This window comes from Petaurus breviceps, unplaced genomic scaffold (genome assembly GCF_028583685.1).
Source record: "Petaurus breviceps papuanus isolate PSGF00001 unplaced genomic scaffold, PetGlider_PUasm1.0 40, whole genome shotgun sequence".
In the NCBI taxonomy this organism is placed as follows: domain Eukaryota; kingdom Metazoa; phylum Chordata; class Mammalia; order Diprotodontia; family Petauridae; genus Petaurus; species Petaurus breviceps.
In genome coordinates, this window is record NW_027186315.1 from 3,032,743 (window position 1) to 3,039,550 (window position 6,808).

General features: G+C 34.4%; 1 pseudogene; it reads right to left on the minus strand.

Annotated features, from left to right (window-relative positions):
• Positions 1-1,315: 1,315 nt before the first annotated feature.
• On the minus strand, positions 1,316-2,110 carry LOC138170870 (vacuolar-sorting protein SNF8 pseudogene; annotated as a pseudogene).
• Positions 2,111-6,808: the final 4,698 nt, after the last annotated feature.

Genomic DNA, 6,808 nt, shown 5'->3' on the forward strand with positions numbered 1-6,808 from the left:
TGTGTGTGTGTGTGTGTGTGTGTGTGTGTGTGTGTGTGTGTGTGTGTTAAGTGTCTGAGGTTGGAATCAAACTAAGGTCCTCCTGACTCCAGGGCAGGCCTTTTACTCACTGTACCACCTAGCTGCCCCTAATTTGAATTTCTTTAGTAGTGATATGGAACATTTTATTTTCATTTCACCTTGAATAGCTTAAATTTCTTCATGTGAAAAGTGCCTTTTCGTATTCTGTGAACATTTATCAAATGGGGATTGACTTTTATTCTTATAAATTTAACTCTGTTCTCAATGTATTTCAGAAATGAGGCCCTTATCAGAAAAAAAAAGACAGCAAAAATTGTTTCCCAGATTTCTGCTTTCCTTGTAATTTTGGTTACACTGGCTTTGTTTCTACCAAAAAAATCTAACGTAATCAAAATGATCCATTTTGCATTTGTATAATATTCTCAATCTCCTTTTTAGTCATAGATTCTTCCCTTTTTAACAAATTATAAAGTTATCTATTCCTTCTTCTCCTAATTTTTTTTTATAGACTCACCTTTTATGTTAAATCATGTACCCATTTTGACCTTAACTTAGTATACAGTGTGAGATGTTGGTTTGTGTCTAGTTTCTGCCATACTGTATTCCAGCTTTCCCAGAAGTTTGGATTGTTTGTTTTTTAATTCAGTTAGTTCTTATCCTAGAAGGTGGAGTCTTTGGATTTATGAAACAGTAGGTCACCATGCTCATTGACTACTGTATATTTTGTATCTAATCTATTCTACTGATTTACCACTCTATTTTGTTTTTATCTATTACTAAATAGTTTTGATGCCTGCCACTTTTTAATACAGTTTTACATGTGGTATGGCTATGCCACTTTCTTCTGATTTTTTTTCATTAATTCTCTTGATATTCTTGTCTTTTTGTTCTTCCATGTGAATTTTTGTTTTTATTTATCTTTTTGCTTTATGAAATTTTTTACTTGGATTGATATGTCATCAAACAAATTAATTTTGGTACAATTGTCATTTTTACCATATTAGCTCAGTATCTCCAGGAGCAAAGTGTTTTCTATTTGTTTTTCTTTAGTTCCTGACTTTGTCTTGGAAGGTAGACTCCCAAATATTCACATTGTCTGCAGTTATTTTAAATGTAATTACTATTTATGTTGCTTGCTGCTGTGCATTGTTGAAAATATATAGAAATACTGATGATTTACATGGATTTATTTTATATTGTGCAACTGTGCTAACATTTCTAATCATTTTTTTTCTATTTTCTTACAAAAATATCTATTGTTCAAGCTCCCTTAGTAGGTATTGCCCCGTCTTCCTCCATTCTAACCACTGGTCTGCTTCTTTCTAGAATCAGGGGAGGGCCTCCCTGGCTTACTCAGCTGTGATTTCCTCTGAGTATAAGTCTGTGAAGAAAGCTGGTAGCCAATAGTGTGCTTCCCCTGGAGCCTGCAGGTCAAGTCAGGCCAGCCCCTCTTTCAGTAGGTGCTCCAGCACTTGCCAAGCTCTCTGTGTCTCCCATTTGAGACTTGCTTTGATCTCATTGACTGTCACATAACCATTTTTCTCTTCTAGCTGTAGCATCACAGTATGATCCATGTTGAGCTCAGATGGAACTGACTATACCAGGTAAGTGCCTCCCACAGGAATGATGCTGAAGCCAGTGCCCAGGGCCTTCAGTTTTTGATGGTCTGGATGAGGTCATCTTGGCTGACATCCTGAGCAAACTTACCCCTTCCCTTCGACTCCTGCTGGTGTAACTCTTCCAGAGTGATCAGACCTCCATTCCGATGCTTCAGTTCCAGGCATACCTCAATAATTTGAACACCCAGCTCACAATAAAAGTATCCAACCAAAATCATTTTCCAGAGGCCAAAGGGTCAACCCCAATAGTGGCACACATGTCTTGAAACTTCAGCTGGAAAGTGATGATTCTTCTGGATTTCTTGCTTGTGTTTACTGGCAAATTCTTCCAAGTTGGTCTTGAATGTGTCCAGCTGCTTTGACATCTGGGCCAGCTGGTCCTCAACCAGGACAGTACCCCATTCTTTATATTTGGCCTCAGCCAGCTTCTTCTTGGCAATGGGGCTGGCACCCACCCCGCAACGGTGCATCCCCACCTGCCAGCTGGCCCCCGGCAATCCCAGTTCAGGGGCTCCACCATGAGTTGCTCTAACATTTCTAATTATTTCAATATATTATGTGAATTCTCTAGGATTCTTTAAGTATACCATTACACCATCTATAATGTAAGAGTAATAATTTTGTTTCTTCATTTCCTATTATAATTCCTTCAGTTTTCTTTCATTCTCATTGCTGAAGCTATATTGAATAATAGTGGAGATAATCGATATTCCTGTTTCACCTGTAATCTTATTGGGAAGGTTTCAAACTTATTTCCATTACAGATATTGCTTGCTGCTGGGTTTACCTAGATAGTGTTTATCATTTTCAGGAAAACTCCATTTATTCCCGTGCTCTCCAGTGTTTTTTTTTTTTAATATATAAATGAGTCCAACAATGTCAAATAAAACTTTAACTATTGGGATAATCATATGATTTCTGTTATTTTTGTTGTTGATATTGTCAATTATGCTTATAGTTTTCCTAATATGGAACTAGTGCTGCATTCCTGGTATAAATCCCACCTGATTATTGTGTATTATCCTCATGATAACTTGCTATAATTTATGCAAATATTTTAATTCTACATTTTACATCTATATTCATCAAGGAAGTTGATCTAGAATTTTCTTATTCTGTTTTGACTTCTCCTTGTTTAGATATAATCAATTTATTTGTGCCATTAAAGGAATAGCAAAACCCCTCCATCTATTTTTCTAAATAGTTTATATAGTATTGGACTTAATTTTTCTGTAGATGATTGGTAGGATTCACTTGTAAATTCATCTCTACTGGAGATTTTTTTTTCTTTTAAAGTTCATTGTTGGCTTGTTCAATTTCATTTTCTAAAATGAAGTTATTTATATATTTTATTTCCTCTCCTATTAACACAAACACACACATATAATACTCATGCACTTGACTTAGATTGTCAGATTTTTTATCACACTGTTGGGCAAAAGGGCTCCTAATTATTTCTTTGATTTCCTCTTCATTGTTGGTGAATTCACCCTTTTCATTTTTTTTTATTCTGGCAATTTATTATTTTTTTCTTTATTTTTTAAAAAATGTAACCAATCAATGTTTTTTTCTATTTTATTGCTTCCTTCAGTTATTTTTTTCCTCCCTTTTCCAACCTTTTGACTCTCCCTTGTATACCTCCCATTTAGTTTCCTAGTTTTTCTTCTACCTGTCTTATTTGAGGTCCTTAGGAAGGCTTTTTGGCCTTGAGTATGATTCATATTCTCCTTTGAGGTTTCAAATGTAGGCATTCCCCAAAGTTGTCCTCTTTGCCAGTTGTGTTTTGATCTTTCCTATCCTCATAATATAACCTTTCTATGATCAGTGTTATTTTTGCTTGTTTTTTTTTGGGGGGGGGGTATTTCATGACTTTTAAAGCTGAATTCTGCTCCAGAGGTACAGGGTGCATTGTCCCAAAATTCTTTTACTGGAAACAGGGACCTGGTCACTGGCTTTGTGCTCTGGAGCCTCAGGTGGTAGCAGCCTGGGTTATCCCTACACTGATGTATCCTGGCCTTGTCAGGCCAGTTGTTGTATGATTTCCAGCCTGGCAATTTGCCTGCTGTTCTGAGGTTAGAAGTCTCATAGCTGGCCTGTTCTTCTTCACTCAATTTTCAGTTTTTGTTCTGTGCTGTGACTAAGAAAAATCCACTGGCTTACCCAGACATTATCTGCATTGGGTTGCACAGTGCTGTGCCACACTGAACTTGACTGTTTTTCCTTTCTCCCCAAGTGAGACACCTTTTCTGCAGTACCTCCAAGTTATCTTAAGCTGGAATATTATTTTATTCTAACTTTTTTTTTAAGATTCTGTCTCTCCAGCATCTGTTAGAGGCTTGCTTTAACATTGTTTAAGGGAAACTGGGAGAGGTCAGGCATCTTCCTGGTGTCTCTCTGTCACCTTGGCTCCATCCCCTGACCTATGCATTTCTTATTCTCAGTATAAGCAAAACTAAATGTATTTTTTTAAATATCATTTACTTCATGCTTCCAATTTTTCACCTTACATTATAAATCAATATCATCTTCATAGTCTCCCAGGCTTACAACTTAGGTGCCATTCAATTCTTCTTACACTCAACCTTCATACCAAATTCATTGTAAGGCTGACTAATTTTACTTTGTTGGCATCTCTTGTGTATTCCTTTTCTATCTTGTATTTTTCATCACCACCCTGATATAAGCTTTCAGCACCCACACCCAATAGTGGCATATATTTTTGAGGGTGTACTTTCCATAAGTCTCTCCACTTTGGTCCATCAATACATTCACCCTCCTAGGTAATTTTTTATAAAGTGCAGATCAGAATATGTCACCCATTGTTCAATGAACTGAAGTAACTCCATATGAGTCCCAATATTAAAATTTAAAAGACTCTCTATGACCTTCAAAACTTTTCACAACTTTCGTAGACAATTTTTGTAGTCTTCAGGCTTTCCATACCCCTCATGTATATTTTGGTCTGAAGATATTGATGCCCTTACTCTCCCTGGAACAAGATATTGCACCTCTTTAGTCTGGATATTTTTTGCTGGATTTTCCTTACTCATGGAAATTTTTTTTTTCTTCATTTGTACCTCCTTGCCTTCCTACCGTAACAACTTTCAAGTCCAAACTAAACTCCTACTTTCTATTAAAAATATTTCCCAATCCATTTTAATCCTAGACTTTTCCTCTCTATTCATTATTTCCTATTTTTGTATATAACATTTTTGTGCATGTTGTCATCCCCAACTTGATTTTAAATTCCTCAAGAAATGATTATTTATAGCCTTTTCTTGTAATTACAACCCTTTTTGTAGTTCTTGGTATATAGGAAGTGCTTATTAACTAGTTAAGAGTGCCAGAAATTATTTTGACATAAGAACTATATTCTTCTTTGGTAAAGTAGAACAGATGACAAATTTTTGTCTAAATGGTAATTCCATCTCACAAAGGGTAAAAGAAGCTGAAATATGAAAGTACTATTTGGAACCAGATTCTGTCTTACTAGCATTCATGGTTGCTAATGTAGGGATGATCTGAAGTAAGAATAAGGAAAAACTTTCAGGGAAAGAACAATTTCATCTAATTATTCATTTCTGAAAAAAAATAACACTGTAGTATGAGAATCACTGCAGAGTCACATGAAAAAAACAGAAGACTATTTTTACAATTTTACTATCATTTTATCATATAATCAATCTGAGAATGGATAGAATTCTATGGACTAAAATTATATAATTCTTCTGATCCTCCAAAAGACTGGACAATCTCAAAACTGGAGTCAACAATAACAAAAATAATGAAAATAGAAATATTACTTGGGAGGAAGAAAAGAGAATGATATCTAAAGAAATTAAAGTTGATGAACAGGAAGATCATTGACACTGGTGGCTAGCCAGATAGATACATACATACATACAAACATAGCTATATTAATAGATTAGAAAGAAAGATGAATGAATGAATGAATGAACATATGTGATAGATTGTCAATAGCGACATCTAATAGATAAAAATTGAAATAGATATGAAATGGTAAAAATAAAGGCATCTAATCAAAAATGAACAGAGGTATGTTTCTGTAAGAAATTTGTTCAGAAAGCTCAGAATGAGTTTATTGTTTCTTGATTTCCCATGAAGTCATTAGCTTCCATTTGTTCTATTCTAATTTTTATGGAATTATTTCTTCAGTGAGCCTTTGGACCTCTTTTTCCATTTGACCAAATCAGCTTTTTAAGATATTCTTCTCTCAATTGCCTTTTTAATTTTATTTATTTTTAAAACTCATTTATTTTCTTTAATTTTATGTTTAATTTAGTTTACATCATTCATTTCCACAAGGTTTTGAATTACATTTTTTCCCTGTCTTTCCCCTACTCACCACCCCAAAACAGTGATCTCACTGTATACCCCCTCAACCAATCTGCTTAATCCTATATCATCCCCCAATCCCCCTCCAAATTTCCAGAGATACTCTATACCCTAGTGTCAATATATCTTATTTCCCAGTTGCATGAAAAATATTAATATATATATCTATATATATATATATATTTTAAAAACTAGATTTTAAAAATGAATTCCAGATTCTTTCCCTTCATCCCTCTTCACTCACCCTTACTGGGAAGATAAGCAATTCAATATAGGTTGTACATGTGTAGCTACACAATACATTTGCTTAGTGGATATATTGAGAAAGACTGACTATATTTCCAAATGTCTTATCCTGACCCCCACTTGGCCTTTTCTCTACTTTGACCCTCTACACATATATACACACACATATGAATTCACATGCCCATATACCCTACTATATAGATATATATGTATGTATACAAATATGTATACATACAAATATGTATATATATGCATATATACATATATATACACACACACATTTATATTCCCTTCAAGTCTTCTCATTCCAAGAAAAGTTTCATAAGCTACAATTATTGTTTTTCTATGTATAAATGTAAATAGTTCAACTTTGATAAGTTATTTATGATTTCTTTTCCCTGTTTACCTTCTCATGCTTCTCTTGCTTCTTGTTTCTGAATGTCCAATTTTCTATTCAGTTCTGTTTTTTAATAAAGCATGCTTGAAAGTTCTCTGTCTCATTGAATAAACATATTTTCCCCTGAAATATGATACTCAGTTTTGTTGGGTAAGTGATTCTTAGTTTT